The sequence below is a fragment of the Podarcis muralis genome, chromosome 3 (genome assembly GCF_964188315.1).
Source record: "Podarcis muralis chromosome 3, rPodMur119.hap1.1, whole genome shotgun sequence".
Lineage (NCBI taxonomy): Eukaryota > Metazoa > Chordata > Lepidosauria > Squamata > Lacertidae > Podarcis > Podarcis muralis.
The window spans coordinates 52511851-52528403 of record NC_135657.1 but is presented as its reverse complement, the minus strand read 5'-3'; the positions used below and the strand labels follow the sequence as shown (position 1 = coordinate 52528403).

At 45.0% G+C, this 16553-nt stretch overlaps 1 protein-coding gene across 1 annotated transcript in view; it reads left to right on the top strand.

The window, feature by feature from the left end:
- Positions 1 to 16553, top strand: part of MAP3K4 (mitogen-activated protein kinase kinase kinase 4) — a 71175-nt gene continuing 54622 nt past the window's right edge. Inside the window, exon 1 of the mRNA XM_077925844.1 lies at positions 1 to 431. The gene's annotated coding sequence lies outside the window, so the exon portion shown is untranslated. The remainder of the gene's footprint in view (positions 432 to 16553) is intronic.

Genomic DNA, 16553 nt, shown 5'->3' with positions numbered 1-16553 from the left:
AGCCGTCGGCGCGGAGATGCTGCAGCGCCCGGAGAGGCTCGCCAGGGAGGCGGGCCGTTTCCTCGCGCCTCGTGGGCCGTCTCCGTGCGCTCAGCGCCGCCGCCGCCTGCGGCCCAGACCCAGCCGCTTGGGGAGCCTCCTTTGCCGCCAGTCCCCGACGCGGAAGGAGGCAGCTCCCGCCGGGGGTGTCTCTCCTGCCCCTCTCCGGGACCTACACAAAGGAAGGAGGCGGAGAGTTGCGCAACGCCGCCCAGAGCGAGCGAGCGAGGCGCTCGGCTGCTTCCATTCCCGCTCGGGAGCGCCATGAGCGAGCCGCCTCGCCGTCCTCCGAGGTTTCCAAAGCCGGACGAACATGGGAATGCCGTCGCCGTCGTGGGATCCCAGCAGGCGCGCTGATCTTCTGTGGGAAGCTGGAGGATGACCGTGCGCTAGTAAGGAAAGCCGCGCTTCTTTCGCTTGCCTGTTTGCGCCCAAGGGACTCCCTCGTGAACCCCTTGAATTCCGGCCCCATTTACCTGGGGGGTGGCTACAAGACCCACTGAATTCGACCTAGTTGGGATGGCGCTGCAAGGTTGTAGTCCTCGACCCACTTGCTCCATTGCACACGCTGGGGATTATTTGCGCGGAAGCCCGCGCAGGATTGCGCCGCGCGGGATTTAGGCTGGTTGCAATCCTTGTGTGGGCGTCGCCCTCCATTGCACTCCGCGTGCTGTTACTGCGGCGTCCGCTTCTTTGGACTAGAGGGCACTTCAGCGCACGTAGGCTTGTGCAAGGTTTTAAGATGCTAGTACGCACACTTTCTGCAAAGTATGTTCTTTGCAAAGTGTGCCGTACTTAGTCTGGAACATAGCAAGCTGACGCAAGCCAGACTTTTCCAGCTCAGTGTTTTCTACCCGACTGGCGGCAGCTTTTGCCTTGAGAGAACAAGTGAGATGTTATATTTGACTGGATCAGCTAGTAGGGAATGCGGGCGAGCTTTCTAAACACCTTACAGTATTCCAATTTGTGCAGCCTGCTCCAAGGGAGCCTCATTCGGAAGTTCAGTGGGGCTTGCTAAATGTGAGCAGTATTGGTACCCCAACTTGTGCTTCATCCCTTGGAGGTGAGCCCAGGATTCACCCCCAAGTAAGTCTGCCTAGGATTTTGGCTTTGGTGCAGTGGTGCTCTGCAGCTTGCAGAATTGGAACCCATATATATTGTTGACTAAACAAGGAAACAGTTGCTAGTTTACAAGCCCTGGATGTTCTTTAGGGCGCCATGGTTGGTCTTCAGCAACATTTAAGCTGAATAAGTTCTTACATGTTCAGTTTGGGCTGTTACTCAGCTGTCTGAACTGCATGAGAACAAAGGAATGCCAGGACTGTGCATTTCATTATTAACCATTCCCTGGGTGATGGGCACTTCCACGTTTGTGGCACAGCTTTGGAAATTAGAAAGGGGAATGCTGTGTGTTGGGGCCAGGCCAGCTTCAGGCCAGCTTCTGCTTTGGGCTGCAGTATTCTGGGAGTCAACAAGAGCAGCCTTCCCCAACCTTGTGCCCTCCAGATGTTTTTGGCCACAACTGGGGCTAATGAGAGAAGAACTAGGGAACAAATCGTAGCTCACAACAACCCTGCATAGTAGGTCAGCAGTATTTCATATGCCAGACAAGGTTTCTGAGAGGTGATGGTCCATCTGTTGAGGTTAGTTTTGAACCAGGCATTTCCTAATTCACAGATCATGCTATGCTTTACTCTTATCATGCTGAAGAACAGCAAATGCTACAGCTCTTGGGCTGTCCTCAAACTATGTTTCAGGAACTCCTGGAGAGAATTGCAAGCCATCTACAAGTGGGAGGAGGTTGTGAATGTTGGGACTCTGCAGTCATGTGAAGGCTGAGCTTTCTCTCTCCCCTGAGCAGGGACTTGGGGGGGGGGGTAGAACAGGGGTGGAAAAACCTGCAGGTCTCTAGACCTGCAGGCAATATCAGCCCAGGCAACATGGCTAATAGTCAGGCATGATGGGAGCTGGAGTGTTAATGACATCTGGAGATCTGAAAGCCCCACCTCTAAGGTGGAGAAAGGAGTTGTTCAGCTGCAGATGACTTTGAAGAAGAAGAAGAGTTTGGATTTGATATCCTGCCTTTCACTCCCCTTCAGGAGTCTCAAAGCGGCTAACATTCTCCTTTCCCTTCCTCCCCCACAACAAACACTCTGTGAGTGGGGCTGAGAGACTTCAAAGAAGTGTGACTGGCCCAAGGTCACCCAGCAGCTGCATGTGGAGGAGCAGAGACGCGAACCCGGTTCCCCAGATTAGGAGTCTACCGCTCTTAACCACTACACCACACAGGCTCTCTTTGGTCCTGCTTCCAGGCTAAAGTGATGAGGGATCGGGTAGCAGTCTTGGGAAGATCTTGGATTTCATTGCACTAATTCTTGAGCAAAGCCGCAGGATACACACTGCTGTCCATGAGAGCCTGGATGTGACAGTTGGGGAACCTCTGGCTGGATTCCAGTTCCCATAAGCCCCAGTCAATGTGGGCCAACGGTCTGTCATGATGGGATTTGTAGTCCCTTTGTCACCTGAAGGGCCACAGGTTGCCCATTCCTGCTCCACACACCAATCATACGTCAGAGCACTTGGACATGGATCCTTGCACTTAATTTTTGGCACAGTTAAAATAATGGAATATATTTCCTAATCTTGAACACTTTGCACAGGTGTGGTCATGGTGGTGTTGAATGGGCACAGCAATCGGTATAATCCAGTTTTAAGTGCTTATTTGCCATTGCCTTGGATATTAGGATCAGGCAATGAAGAATCTGAAAGTACTCCATTTTAAGTTGGATCATAGACATAAGAATTTGTTCTAGAAATTGCATGCCATGCTGAATAATGCATTGGAGCTATATCCAGTTTTGGTTAGGTTGATAAGGCTAGGCCATGATGTTTTAGAAACTTTAGAAGTTGCATAGAAGGGAGAATTGCACAAGGTGCAACTGCTATCACTGCAACATGGTCACAGGGGCTGGGATGGGTGTGGTGGCAAATCGCACTGGGCTCCTTAAGACCTCCAAATTCTCACAGATGACCTAGCATTTTAACTCGAACACAGGCAGACTGTACCATGTGGTTTATCAGCAAAGTGGGTGAACTCTTTGCTCTCAGATCCTGTTGCTTGAATCCTAAGTTCCAGCTAGAAGGCAATACTTGTGGTGTGGTTTGGAACCTCACTCTGCCATGGACATCTGTCAGTTTGTGTGTGTTTCACAAAGCCAATTTTCTGGGGGCATTTCCTATGGCATTTCCTGTGAGAACTTAGCCTTTGTATTTAAATGTGTTGAGAACATTGGGAACTTGGAGTTATAAGAGAAACTACCAGAACTACTTCTGCTATTTGTTTAAGATGGCTTCAAGGGTGGGGGACCTGTAGCCCTCCAGACATTGGCATGACTAATGGTCACTGTTGATGGGAGATGACATTCAACAACATCTGGAGGGTCATAGGGTTCACACCCTTAAAGAGGAGCATATAGTTTATACAGCGTTTGGGGTTAAAGGTTGCTTCTGAGCAAGTGGCCTCCTTTTCATGAAACACACAATGAAAATGGTCCACTTGTTGCAAAAGGAACATCTGTCGGAAGTTTATTACTTTATGAACTTAAAACTATTTCCCGTCCTTTCCAAAAGTAGCTGGCGTTTATTCAAGCAATAGGAAAGAATCCTAAGCTCAAGAGGTTTCTTTGTTAGAATTGGGGGAGCAGAATGTGAAGGGAAACTGTCCCATTACGGAGATGACAGATGACTATTTCTCTTTTTACAAGGGGGTCCAGATTTAATGCAATGCCAGTGGAGGCCTTTTAATGTATTGCTCCCTTCCCTCTGCTTGCGAGCGCTTTGACTTTTACTAAAACGTGTGCCATTAACAAATAATCAATAACACAATTGCAATCTATAAAACACTATTAACAAAAGAGCAACGGAAACATAAGCTTAACAGCACAATTACAACAATAATCTTACTATTTGGTTCCTATTCCCTTTTCCTTTACTTTAAAAAAAAAATGAAGACGGGGATAAGACTTTCACTCTGACACAATTCTCAGGCAAACAAGTTGTAATCCTAGTTAATATCTGTCTTTGCTGAACATAGCTGGCATATTTGTTGCAGGGACACGCCAGGATAAGGGGCTGTAGCTGCTTTTTATTGGACTCATTTCTGTGAGCAGGCTGGTTTCGGCACCACTCTCCCACAAACTATTCTGGTGCCCACTTCTAGCCCAGGGGTAGGCAACCTAAGGCCCGGGGGCCAGATGCGGCCCAATTGCCTTCTCAATCCGGCTCGCGGACAGTCTGGGAATCAGCGTGTTTTTACATGAGTAGAATGTGTGCTTTTATTTGAAATGCATCTCTGGGTTATTTGTGGGGCATAGGAATTTGTTCATCCCCGCCCCCCCCCAAATAGTCTGGCCCACCACAAGGTCTGAGGGACAGTAGACCGGCCCCCTGCTGAAAAAGGTTGCTGACCCCTGTTCTAGCCCAAGGGTGGGGAAGCTGTGGCCCATTCTGATGTTGCTGGACTCCCAACCTCCATCAGTCCCAGCAAACACGACCAATGGGCAGGGATAATGGGAGGTGCAGTCCAGGAACATCTGAGGGGGCACAGTTGCCCAAGCTCTGTTCTAGCCCTTCGAAGTATATTTTTGACCATTTTACCTCCATGACTACAGCCCATCCTTTGCCCCAGCCTTTTTGGGCCCCAGGGAATATGGTAATATAAAAAATCGTGGGCACCACAAAATACCCATTTCACAGTAGAAAATTGGTGATACTCAGCCTTCCACAGACAAAAGGCCACACCGGCCCAAGCAAATAGTAGGCCAAAAAATAAAAATAAAAGAGCAGGCAGTCCCTCCCCAACTAAACAAAACAAATTAATTTAAAAATACATATTGGGAGGGGCCGGGGAAATTGGCAGGTGACAAAGGAGGGGATTGAGTGGTAGTCAGCTCAGCTGTACTCCGAGTAGACCCATTGAAATTCAGTGGGTCTGCTCTGAGTAAAGCTGAGTTGAATACCACTTTTTGTGTTCCCATTGGTACCACGATGGGAACCTTAGCTTTCCCCTCTTATATCTCCTATTTTCAGCTCATCTGCATCTGCATCTGCATCTTCTTTCTCCACTCTTACCCAACTTTTCCCCTCCCTTTAAGGTTGTAATCCTACGTTCTCTGTTCCCTGGGTGTAAGTTCCATTGAGCTCAGTAGAATTTAGTTCTCACGCTACATAGGTGACTTGAAATCCCACTTCCTTAAAAAAAAAATCCAGTGGAATATCCTGGGAAATGAAGCATGCATAACATAAAAAAATAAAATGTTGTCTCAATGTATGTATATTATTTGTACAACATTCTAATTTGGCAAGACTTCTGCAAGCCACATGTTGTTGTTGTTGTTTAGTCGTTTAGTCGTGTCCGACTCTTCGTGACCCAATGGGCCAGAGCACGCCAGGCACCTCTGTCCTCCACTACCTCCCGCAAGCCACATACACGATTTCAAAGTAAAAGCAGCACTGTAGTTTAATTTGGATCGCTCTCTCTCTCTTTACTGACTTGGTTCAAATCCAAATAGCTGCTCTTGTCCCTGTGTGTTCCTAAAGCATTTTCTGAGAAATAGCACCTGGAACATGCCCAGAGGCATTAATTCCTCTGCATATATTCTTGAGTAGGTCCATGGTTCTGAAAACAAATATCAGTTCTAAGCCCTGATGAGATTTTACTGAAATTATCTTGCACTTTGGTTGTGCCCAGAGGATTTTCCTCCCTTTCTATTTCATGAGTTCTACTGCTTCCTGGTGTTGATTTTAAAATATGTTTCTTCCAGGGCTTGGTTCCCTCGAGCTACTTTAATTATCTTAATATGTGGGACTTGGCTGCCAAATTAAGCATGGGAAAAGTGGGCTGCAGTCCCCTTTTTTCTACCATGAGAGCTGCTTCCCGCAACTCTGTGTATCTTTTCCTTGTATAAAAATGACCAAAATATGAACCTGGAGAACAGAGTGTTACTTAATGGAAAAGTGGACATTTTTGTTTACATCAAGGGGTTTGGGGAACTGGATTCATCATCTACTTGGCATGTAAAGCATGCATCTGGATCAGCAAACCATGTATATTTTTAGCAACCTATTACATTCATGCTTTTTGCCAAGTTTTTGAGCTGGTTTGTAGTACTGGAGGCAACTAGTCTTTTACAGCCCACGCAGTGGAATTAGGTCTTCTGGTACTCTCTGCAGCAGAGAGACACTAATCTGCTGTGGAGCTATTGCGATGGACAATATCAGTTGTCCTTCAAACTCATAACAACTGTTTGGGAGCAATGGTTCTTCTCCCACCCAAAGTCATGAACCATAAGATGCTCTCTTTTACTGAGTCAGACCACTGGTTTGTTTAGCTCAGTATTGTCTGCACTGATTGACAGTGACTTTCAGAGGGGTCTTTACCAATTAGCCTACCTGGAGATGCCTGAGATTGAGCCTGGGTCCTCTTGCATGGAGATCAGGTGCTCTGCCGCTGAGCTGCAGTACTCCACTAAATGAAGCAGCTTGGTTTTCATTCCCCAACAGCCACGGAAGACACATCCGAGTGATCTGGTTCTTCTTGGAAACAAAAATAGGTGCAAGTCTTAAAAGTGGGTAGTAAATGGGCTTCTTTCAAGTAGCTCAAGCCATTAATCCATCCTATTCAAGAGTTGCATTCTAGGTGATTTTAACTGCCTGTTGCAGATATTCTCCCTCCTGTTTTCCTCAATGTGGTGGATATGTAACGAAGTAGAATTATGGGGTGAGGGGTGACACTGAGTGTGGTTGGATCATTCAGTCACTCCTAAAGCTTTAGTAGTATTACCTGTGTTGCTTTTGTTAAGAGGAGACTGCCTCTTATATGTCTGCATGAATCACTGTTTTGAACTTGCCTCTTTCCAGGCAGGAGGCATGCCCAGATCAGTGACTCATGCAAAAGTGCAGGTGTTAGGAAGATAGGAATCTGTTTTATACCGGGGCTGAGTATTTGACCACTTAGCTCAGTATAATCTAGTCTGACCGGCAGAAGTCTTTCCCATCACCTTTTTGCTACGTTTTAACTGGAGATGCCAGGGATGGAATGGGAGATCTTCCCTGCCACTGAGCTTTGGCAACTCCCTTAATGCTTTGGCTCCTTTGAGAGCAGGTAAGTCTTGCTCTTTTATGAACACATTTATTTTTAGACTATGTTAAGGGCGCCTCTGATTTTAATTCAGAAAATTAAGTGTGCCAGCTGTCTGAAGCTTGGGAAGTGCTGCCTGAGAGCCAGAATTCTGGAGAAGGAAGGGGATATTTGGACCACTGTATATTTCAGTAGTTAAAAAGAGGTGCTGGTCCTTCGACCTGACTCAAACTTACATCTGACCTGAAGATCCTGCTTCTTAACCCTGGATGGGTGACATGGCTATAGCCATTCCAATACAAGGGAAAGTTGTTTTTCCTGAGACACACTCTTCTTTATTACTGCAGATGTGGCAGAATTAAGGGCTGGTGGCAAGAATATCCAGACATCCTCCCATTTATGTGGGGGTTATGTTCCAGGCCCCCCGCCATAAGTAAAATTGTATGGAGCCTCTAAAAAGCCTATAGATTCCCATTCTTTCCAGTTCTCTCTCCACACAACTCTCCCTTCAACTACAGTCAAAGCTCTGGGGCCGGCTGGAGGCTGAAGAGCACCTAGGAAAGTGGCTGTTTCTGCTGCACTACCCTGCGTATCAGCTGTTAGGCGGGGAGGCTGAGCAGCCTAAACAAAGCCCTACTTCACCTCTGGTCTCTTTGGGGCTGCTTCTACCCTCACTGAAGTCCTCTTTGGGCTCGGGGGGGGTGTGTGTCTCCTTTTGAACTACAAGGACTCCATCTCCCGCCGTTTCTTGGTTTGAATCTATTTGATTATTTATTTCCTTGCACTGTTCGTATATGTGGTTGCACGCGAGTAGAACATGCATAAGTGTGGGGGGGGGGTGTGCCTGTAGTGTTTTCCTTTTTGACAGTCAAATAGTGATATAATGTGCTGGTATCAATATTAATGCAATAAAAGAATAATTAATAAATGCTATAATATGTTAATTATCAAAAAGATAGATGTTAAAGTGATATACAGTGGTACCTTGGGTTACATACGCTTCAGGTTACATATGCTTCAGGTTACAGACTCCGCTAACCCAGAAATAGTACCCCAGGATAAGAACTTTGCTTCAGGATGAGAACAGAAATCGTGCTCTGGCGGCGTGGCAGCAGATGGTGCTTCAGGCTAAGAACAGTTTCAGGTTAAGAACAGACCTCCGGAATGAATTAAGTACTTAACCTGAGGTACCACTGTACAATCCTGCAAGCTTAAATATTCTTACCAGAAATAAATGAATGAATTTATGACAGAGTATATCCACTTCAATACCCACCCACATGCACACACCCACAAGCTGAATCTCAGAGGGAATTACTTGGTGTCTAGGAAAACGCTGCGTATGCTTCGTGCAGCAAAGTTAAAATGCCTTTGGCTGCAATCGTAATACAGTAAGGCTACTTACGTCCCACTGGCTGAAGTCAGTGCAATTAAAATAGCCTAACTTGTGAGCAGCACTGCAGTCTTTATGAATAATAAAGTTCATGGAAGTCCACATTTCCTTTGAGGTAGGGTGGGATGTAGATACAGTTGTGTATTCAAAGATTCTGCTTCATTTATGTATGTATGCAGAGGGTTTCAGGAAACAATACCAAAATACATCTTAATTGCTACACTTTCTCTTACAGTTCAGATTTTACATTTGAATAGCTTCCCATGAAGAAGCTGATCAAAAGGTTACAGTGTCTAAACTTAGACTGACTCAAGTTTAAAGGACCTAATTAGGGAGTTGGATGATAAATAGCTTCATGACCTCACACAGGCAAGATACGGTTATGTAACTTTTGGACACAGGTTTGTGACCAGTCATATCTAATGCCTTGGATAGACCAATAGACCAGTTTGTCAGCAGTCCTTTGTCCATTGGAAGAATATCTTATCTTATGCACAACTGCTAAAGTGATTGGAGAATCCCCAGGAGAGTCATTTTGATTCTGACAATTCTGGAGTTTGGTGGTAGATTTTAAAAATGGCAGAGTCTACACCCTCTCCCAGCATGTCATTGGAAGCCTCCTCTTGGATCTTTCAGGTATTGGGGAGCAGCTGGCGGCAGACCTTTCTGCAACCTTCCGCTCTGTAGTAACTTGGAGCAGGGCTTTTAGTGGGGCTGCCCTCGTTCTGCGGAATAGCCTTCCTGCCAAGATAGGACAGGCACACAATACCTGTGCTTTCCAGAAACAGTTGAAGGCATTTTTGTTGTGACAGGCTTTCCCAGCTGGACAAATGGGTCTTTACAATGAATGCCAACTTTCTAGGGTTTTGCTCTTGTTTTAAATGTGTTCATTGTTTTTGTGTTTCCAACTGTTTTTAAGTTATCTTATGTAAAAAATGCCTTGAGACAGTGGTTTGGAAGATAGTTAATAAGGTAATAATAACCTTACATGGGACGCGGGTGGCGCTGTGGGTAAAACCTCAGCGCCTAGGACTTGCCAATCGCATGGTCGGCGGTTCGAATCCCCGCGGCGGGGTGCACTCCCGTTGCTCGGTCCCAGCGCCTGCCAACCTAGCAGTTCGAAAGCACCCCCGGGTGCAAGTAGATAAATAGGGACCGCTTACCAGTGGGAAGGTAAACGGCGTTCTGTGTGCTGTGCTGGCTCGCAAGATGCAGCTTGTCACGCTGGCCACGTGACCCGGAAGTGTCTGCGGACAGCGCTGGCTCCCGGCCTCTAGAGTGAGATGAGCGCACAACCCTAGAGTCTGTCAAGACTGGCCTGTACGGGCAGGGGTACCTTTACCCTTACCTTAACCTTACATAGGTGAGATCCAACATCATGCCACACACAGTGAGAATGGGTCTCTCTCTGTGTGTCTTCGGGGAGGCGATCTGGTAGATCCCATGGCTTTAAATGATCCCCCCCAAAGCTGGAAGAACTGATTGGTCTTTGTCTGGCATTGAAAGGACAACAGTGAAGGCTCCAAAATCCAGACTAGTCACCCTGGGCAGAGCATTCCTGAGGTGAGGCACCATAACTGAAAAGGCCCTTTCCAAGGATGGCACACACTGTTTGCCACATCTGGAGAGCTTCCTTGCCAGCATTGGATGTGCTATCAAAGGCTCCCCACTGGCAAGGAAAGCCTTCCTACACTCCTGTGCAGTGAGCAGGGGAGGAAGAAGCAGACTCACACTTGCTAGCCATGATACATACACCAGCACATTTGGCAAGTGCAAGAAGGGACCTACATTTATTTTGTGCTGGTGTAATTGCACTTTGATGTGAGGTGGAATGGTGGTCCAATCCCACCTTTAATGGAAAAACACCAGATATGGGCATAGCACTGAATGCATGGATGGCAGGGGTGGGTTTGATGTGTGTGTTGATGGCAGGAGGATGGGGTTATGTCATGCAGCCCCGCAGCCCTATCATCCATTGTTTCTTAGCCAAGAAAAGATTCATCTCAAACCCCCATATTGAGAAGGAATATGTTCCAATTGGAGCAAGATGTTACAGAGAAGAGGTGGAAACAGTCCATAAGAAAGCGCCTGGATACAGATATGGCCTTCTCTACTACACATTGTCTTAGGTGTGGCGAGATTACATTACAAAAGTCTCAGGTCCCGTGACTTGTTTGGTGTTAGTGGTTGCGTGGTGAAGCCTTGAGCTCTAGTTAATGGTGCAGTGGCCAGTCTCTTGCATGCTGTAACTCAGGCTAAGATTGCAGCTCAGCACGCTCTGGTGCCTTGAGATGTGTCACAGCATTAGGAAGATCAGTCAGTGTCCTGAAAGGGCAGCTTGTAGCACTATGATCATGTCAAAAACCTTGTGTTAACCAGCCACATAGTAGTGTCACCCTAACCCTCTAAAAAAAGAGAGAACATCAAATTTCTCTACTCAGATCTCCCATTTCCTTCTGATTCCAGGCAGGTGATGACCACATTTCCAGCAATGTTTATTTGTTTTGTATTACCAGTTGTAACTGCTGCTTTTTAAAATAAGTTGTTGATTCTGCCCATTGGATTTGCTTTCATTTATTTATTTTAAACAACAACAACATTGTTTGCAAATAGTTTTATTAATGCTATGGGACATTTGGGGGTTTCATTGTGAAGAGCTGGAACCTGGGAAATAATCATCACTTGAGCTATTAGCTGATTACATTCACATATTAGTTATTCCAGCTAAATTGAATTATGTATTAAGCACAGGCTTCCCTATTACTGTTTTGCACAGCTGAATTAATAAGAAATCAATGGTGTGTGTAGTAGTTAGTGCGTCAGACTAGAAATGGAAACTGTTAAAGAAAGATGGACAGACAGACAGACAGACCAAAAGTCAAATCAATTTTCAGCCATGAAGTTTACTGGGTGGCCATGGGCCAGCCATTATTTCACAACCTAACTCACTTCACAGAGTTGTTGTACAAATGAAATAAGTGCCGCCATGAGCTTCTGAGAGGAAAGATGGGAAAACAAATAATTATAAGATCCCCAATTCCTGTAAACAATGTGTTATTTAGTAATTCATCAAGCCAATGGCTTCCAATGTATGATACACTGTTCTGGTGAAGTCTTTTCACTGTCTTAGCATACTTTACAGTTTTCAGCAAGAACTGTTTGTACCAGCCTTTTAAAAAAAAGCAAAAAAAAAAAAAAAGAAAAAAAGAAAAAAAAAAGCTGCCCTTGCTCCTAAACTTTTAAGAGCATCCCTGCTGTGCAGAAATTTGCCAGCCTTTCTGACATGTTGACAAAATGACTAAAGCTTAGAATTGGAGAGTAGGAAGGGACCCCAAGGCTCATCTATTCCAACCCCTTGCAATGCAGGAATCATGACTAAATAATCCCTGACAGATGGTCATCTAACATCTGTTTAAAAACCTCCAATAAGAACCCACCACCTAATGCTAGTCTTACCCTGCCTCATTCAGTGGATTAATAGATCTGTGAGCTGCTATCATTTTAATTACCCACAATACTCTGAAGCTATGTTACATTGAGGGTATTGTGGTTAATTAAAATGGCAGTCCCCACCAGATTCTGCTCACCACCATACACTGCTGATTCCTGCCACCAGCAGGTAAGGCTGTTCAGAGCTAGTGCAGTCGTACCTTGGAAGTCAAACGGAATCTGTTCCAGAAGTCCGTTCGACTTTCAAAACGTTCGGAAACAAAAGTGTGGCTTCTGATTGGCTGCAGGACCTTCCTGCATGGAAGCCATGGAAGCCCCATCGGACATTTGACTTCCAAAAATAGTTCGCAAACCGGAACAGTCACTTCCAGGTTCGGGAGCCAAAATGTTTGAGAACTAAGCCGTTCGAAAACCAAGGTACAACTGTATAGTAATTTATCTATTACTTAAAAGCACAGCTGGCTCAGGTCTTTCATACTGGAAAGTCTCATAGATACTAGATGATGTGTGAATGTAAGATGCAAGTTTGCTGGCAATATTCATGCTGTGAAAATAGGAACACGCCAATTCAAGCATGTCAGTTCAATATACTTTAAAAGCAAGGATAGCCAAAATCTCGGCCAGCTTCAGTTTGTGTTGTGTAAATTGGCAATTGCTTTTGAGTTGAGCTTAATCCTATGTGTTGTGCCCTGTGCTGAGAGACAGTATGGTGAAATGATGGACCTGGGAGTGGGGAAACCCATGTTCACACACCTGCTCAGCCATAAGCCACACCAGGTGATCCACAACCAGTTACCATCTCTCAGCCTTAGCTGCTTTACAGGATTGTACACATGCTGCCAACGGCAGCTTATTATTGTGTAATTATTATTAAAAGGAAAAACGTAGTGATGTGGTGGATAGACACTGACGTTGGTAACATGTTTTGGCATTTATGACATAATGTCTTGAGTGTGTCTGGGGCCTGATAATGTCACATGACCTTACCTGTCAGCAAAATGTACACAACTAATAGCCATTATATAAGAAGACAAGATACACTATAATAGATAATAACATTTCAAGACAGGAAGTGGAGACGAATGCATTAGCTGGCAGAAGCAAGAAGGGAAGAATCCTAAGCATGTTTCTGACCTTATGATACCATGACTTAAATACTCCAAGAATAGCAATGACTTAATGGCACCAAAGTCAACTAGGATCTGACATAGAGATTGTGAGCTGACAGTGCTGAGACAGAAATACCTTCCTCACTGTCAAGTTTTTTTGCCTAGCTGTTAAAACTCTGCAGGCCTGATAATAATAGGCTTCAGAAACGAATGTGCTACATCAAAAAACCACTGAATTAGGGAAAGACTTAGAGAATAAATATACATAAAGTTGGAACCTGCAACAGACATTTGTTTTATTACATGTATATCCTCCCCTTCTATTGTGGAACCCAAAGTGGCATAGATGTGGGTCCCAGGTGGTCACCCACCCAGGCACCAACCAGGCTAGTTTTAGCTTCAGCAAGATGGTGGCCTCATGTGTCTCCTGACCGTCTCCTGTAAAACGTTGCAGTGTGGTATTCCTGCTCAGGGTTCCGGCCTGCCAGCCATGCTTTCTGCCAGGATATTCCAGTCCACTCACCACTTCCCTATGTTTTCATTTTCTCCCCACTGCTGTCAGCGTTGCATTGCCACTGAATATGGTCACTCCTCGTTGGGCTGTTTTGGGGTCTGCCCTGAGGTTCTTTTTTAAAGTTGTCTTTATACTAAAGCAAACCCTGAGGTTCCTTCAAGCATTCCCTCTTTGGCCTGGATAGTGCCATTTTGGCTATCTAAGGATCCAGCCGCCAAGGAACTTGCTAAAGAGATGGAATGATGATTCTAATTTGAAAGCCAATGTGGTTAATAGGGGGCTTGAATGTTGGGCATAGTCCAAAGTACTGGAGTTGAATCGTCACTCATACTGAGTAATCTTAGGCCAGACACATTCCTTCAATCCAACCTATCCCATTGGGCTTTTGTGAAAATAAGAAAGGTAGGTGCCGTATAGTTCACCTAGACTCCTTGAAAGATATTTTTTTTTTAAAAAAATGGCAGCTATAGTTTCATATATCAAGGCAGTAATGATTCTATGGTGCTCACAAACTGCTTATTTTTCACAAAGGGATTTATATGCTGGATTGCTATGACAAGACTTTAACAAGAAGTTTTTTTCCATGAGGGAATTTGTACTGGCATACAGTTGCATTGTACACAGCCTTCCAGTTAACTGCTGGCTCACTCATCTACACTAAGTACTGTTCTTTCTGAGAGAGTAACATGTCACACCCCACTGCACGAGCCAAATGGTGACAGATAGGAAGCATGACAGCAGATGTGCTGATGGGGTGGTACAGTTTTTTCAACTAGCATGCCTGCCTGATATAATTCATATGTACTGTCAGGTGAGCCCTGTGTAGAGGTTTGAAAGCTGCTTAGTACCTTTCATGCCAAAGGGCATCTGGATCTTCTTCCTTTCCCAGAAGCCTTTCCCCAACTCAGCTCAACAGGAGATGGGTTTGCAGCATCCCTCTAGACACAGACCATTTCCCCTGTGGTTTGATAGGTGGGGTTTCCTCTTTTCCTTCACCCATCCTCTCTCTTCTAAAAGAAGTCTTTCCAGTTGGAGGATGTTTTGGTATGACCACAACTTCTGCTTTCATCATGTCCCTTCTGATGCCTTTCTTAAACTAATATCCTCCAGATGTTTTGGATTCCCAACTCCCATCAGCCGTAGTCAGTATGTCTGGTGGTCAGGGATAATGGAAATGGTAGACCCAAACATTTGGGAGGGCACCAGGCTGGAGAAGACTGATATACAATTTCTGAATCTTGTTATTGTCACTCCAGCAAGGGAGAGTTGCTGGTCTGCTTCCCTTCACTCAGCTCAGTAATTACAGCTGGTGCTTTCCCCCCTGCTGTTTCCTTGTGGGTACTGCATGCCCACAGTTGCTTTTGCTCAGACCATGCCTGCACTTATGCTTATCATTCTGTCTTAAGAAATGCTAATCTGAAATGGTAGATGGGATGTGGATCTATAAAGCCTAGGTTAAAATTCCGGTTCTGTAACAAATATTTAAGATCCCAGTCCCTGCCTCAGTAGCCTATTATAAAGCAAAAGTAATAATCATTGGGTGAATGAATGAATGAATATAGTGTGATGGCTGCCAGCTTTGGTGGGGGGAGAAGGGAATTAACATTTTTTTCTGGCCTTCCTGTGGTTATCAGATTTCTAAAAACACAGTGTTGATAAACAATCTCATCCTTGGTCTCCCCCTCCCCCCATCTTTTTGTATGCTGGTTAAGAGAAAAGTTAGCCTGTTTTTGAGTGAAAGGAGATAAAACTTTATAAAGATAAAACTTAGGAAACATGATGGAACAAATAGCCTAAGGGATGTTAGACTTTTTTGCTCTGCATCTCAGATCTGAGACTGATTCACACACCACTGTTAAGTGTATGTTAAACCAGTTCCTATGTATTATAGGAAACCCAAAGATGTAAACACCAGTCTAAAGGCACATTGCTTCTTTGCATGTTCCATCTCCAGTTGGAGGCAGTTGATGGGGAGCATAAGTGGCTGTTTCTTCAGCTTGTAAACAGCCTTGTGTATAGTAATATAGAAAGCTGGTATACAAATTAAAAGTGAAATGAAATGAGAGTGCTGTTGTGCTTACTCAGCTTTAGGCTTCCCAAAGCCAAGTAGCTACCCTGGGCTCCTTTGGTAGCAAGGGTGGGATATAAATTTAATGAATGAATATTTTGGTTGGCCACTGTGAGAACAGGATGGTAGACTAGGTGCATCATTGGCCTAATCCAGCAGGCTCTTTAAATTTGGTTGACAACTATTTCTTCAAGGAAACCAGTTCCTTTTCTGGCCATGGGTACCTAGAGGTGGTCAGGACTGCTTGCAGGAAGTACTTCTTTACATAGCTCATTGTTAAAATTGTGGAATTTACTCCCACAAAATGCCACGATAGCCGCCAACTTTGATGGTTTTAGAAAGGGCTTAGCCAAATTCATGGAGGATAAGGCTACCAGTCATGATAGTTGTGTACTGCCTCTGCCAATGCCAGTTGACAGGAATCCTAAGTGGGAAGAGCATCCGATGCTTCTGGGTTTCCCATATGCCTCTAGCTGGCAACTGCAGGAACAAAAGTCAGTCATTTTAATTGTTTTGTACTGCTTTTAATATTTTTATATTGCTGCACACTGCTCTGATATTTTATGAGAGGGTGGTGGTATATGAATATAAACAAACAGGATTCTCTGCCAGATGGGCCTTTGGTCTCTTCTTATGTTCATGTTAGAATACAAGGTTTCATATATGGGGAAAAAACAGATTAACGTTTTAGGTCAGGCTTGGGGAACTTTTGGGACTCCAGCCCTCAACAGCCTTGGCGCCTGCATAACCCATAGTCAGAGATGGTAAGAATTTTTATTCCTGCAACATCTGCAGAGCCACAAGTTCCCCGCTCCTATTTCAGGTACTTTAAATGCCAGAAT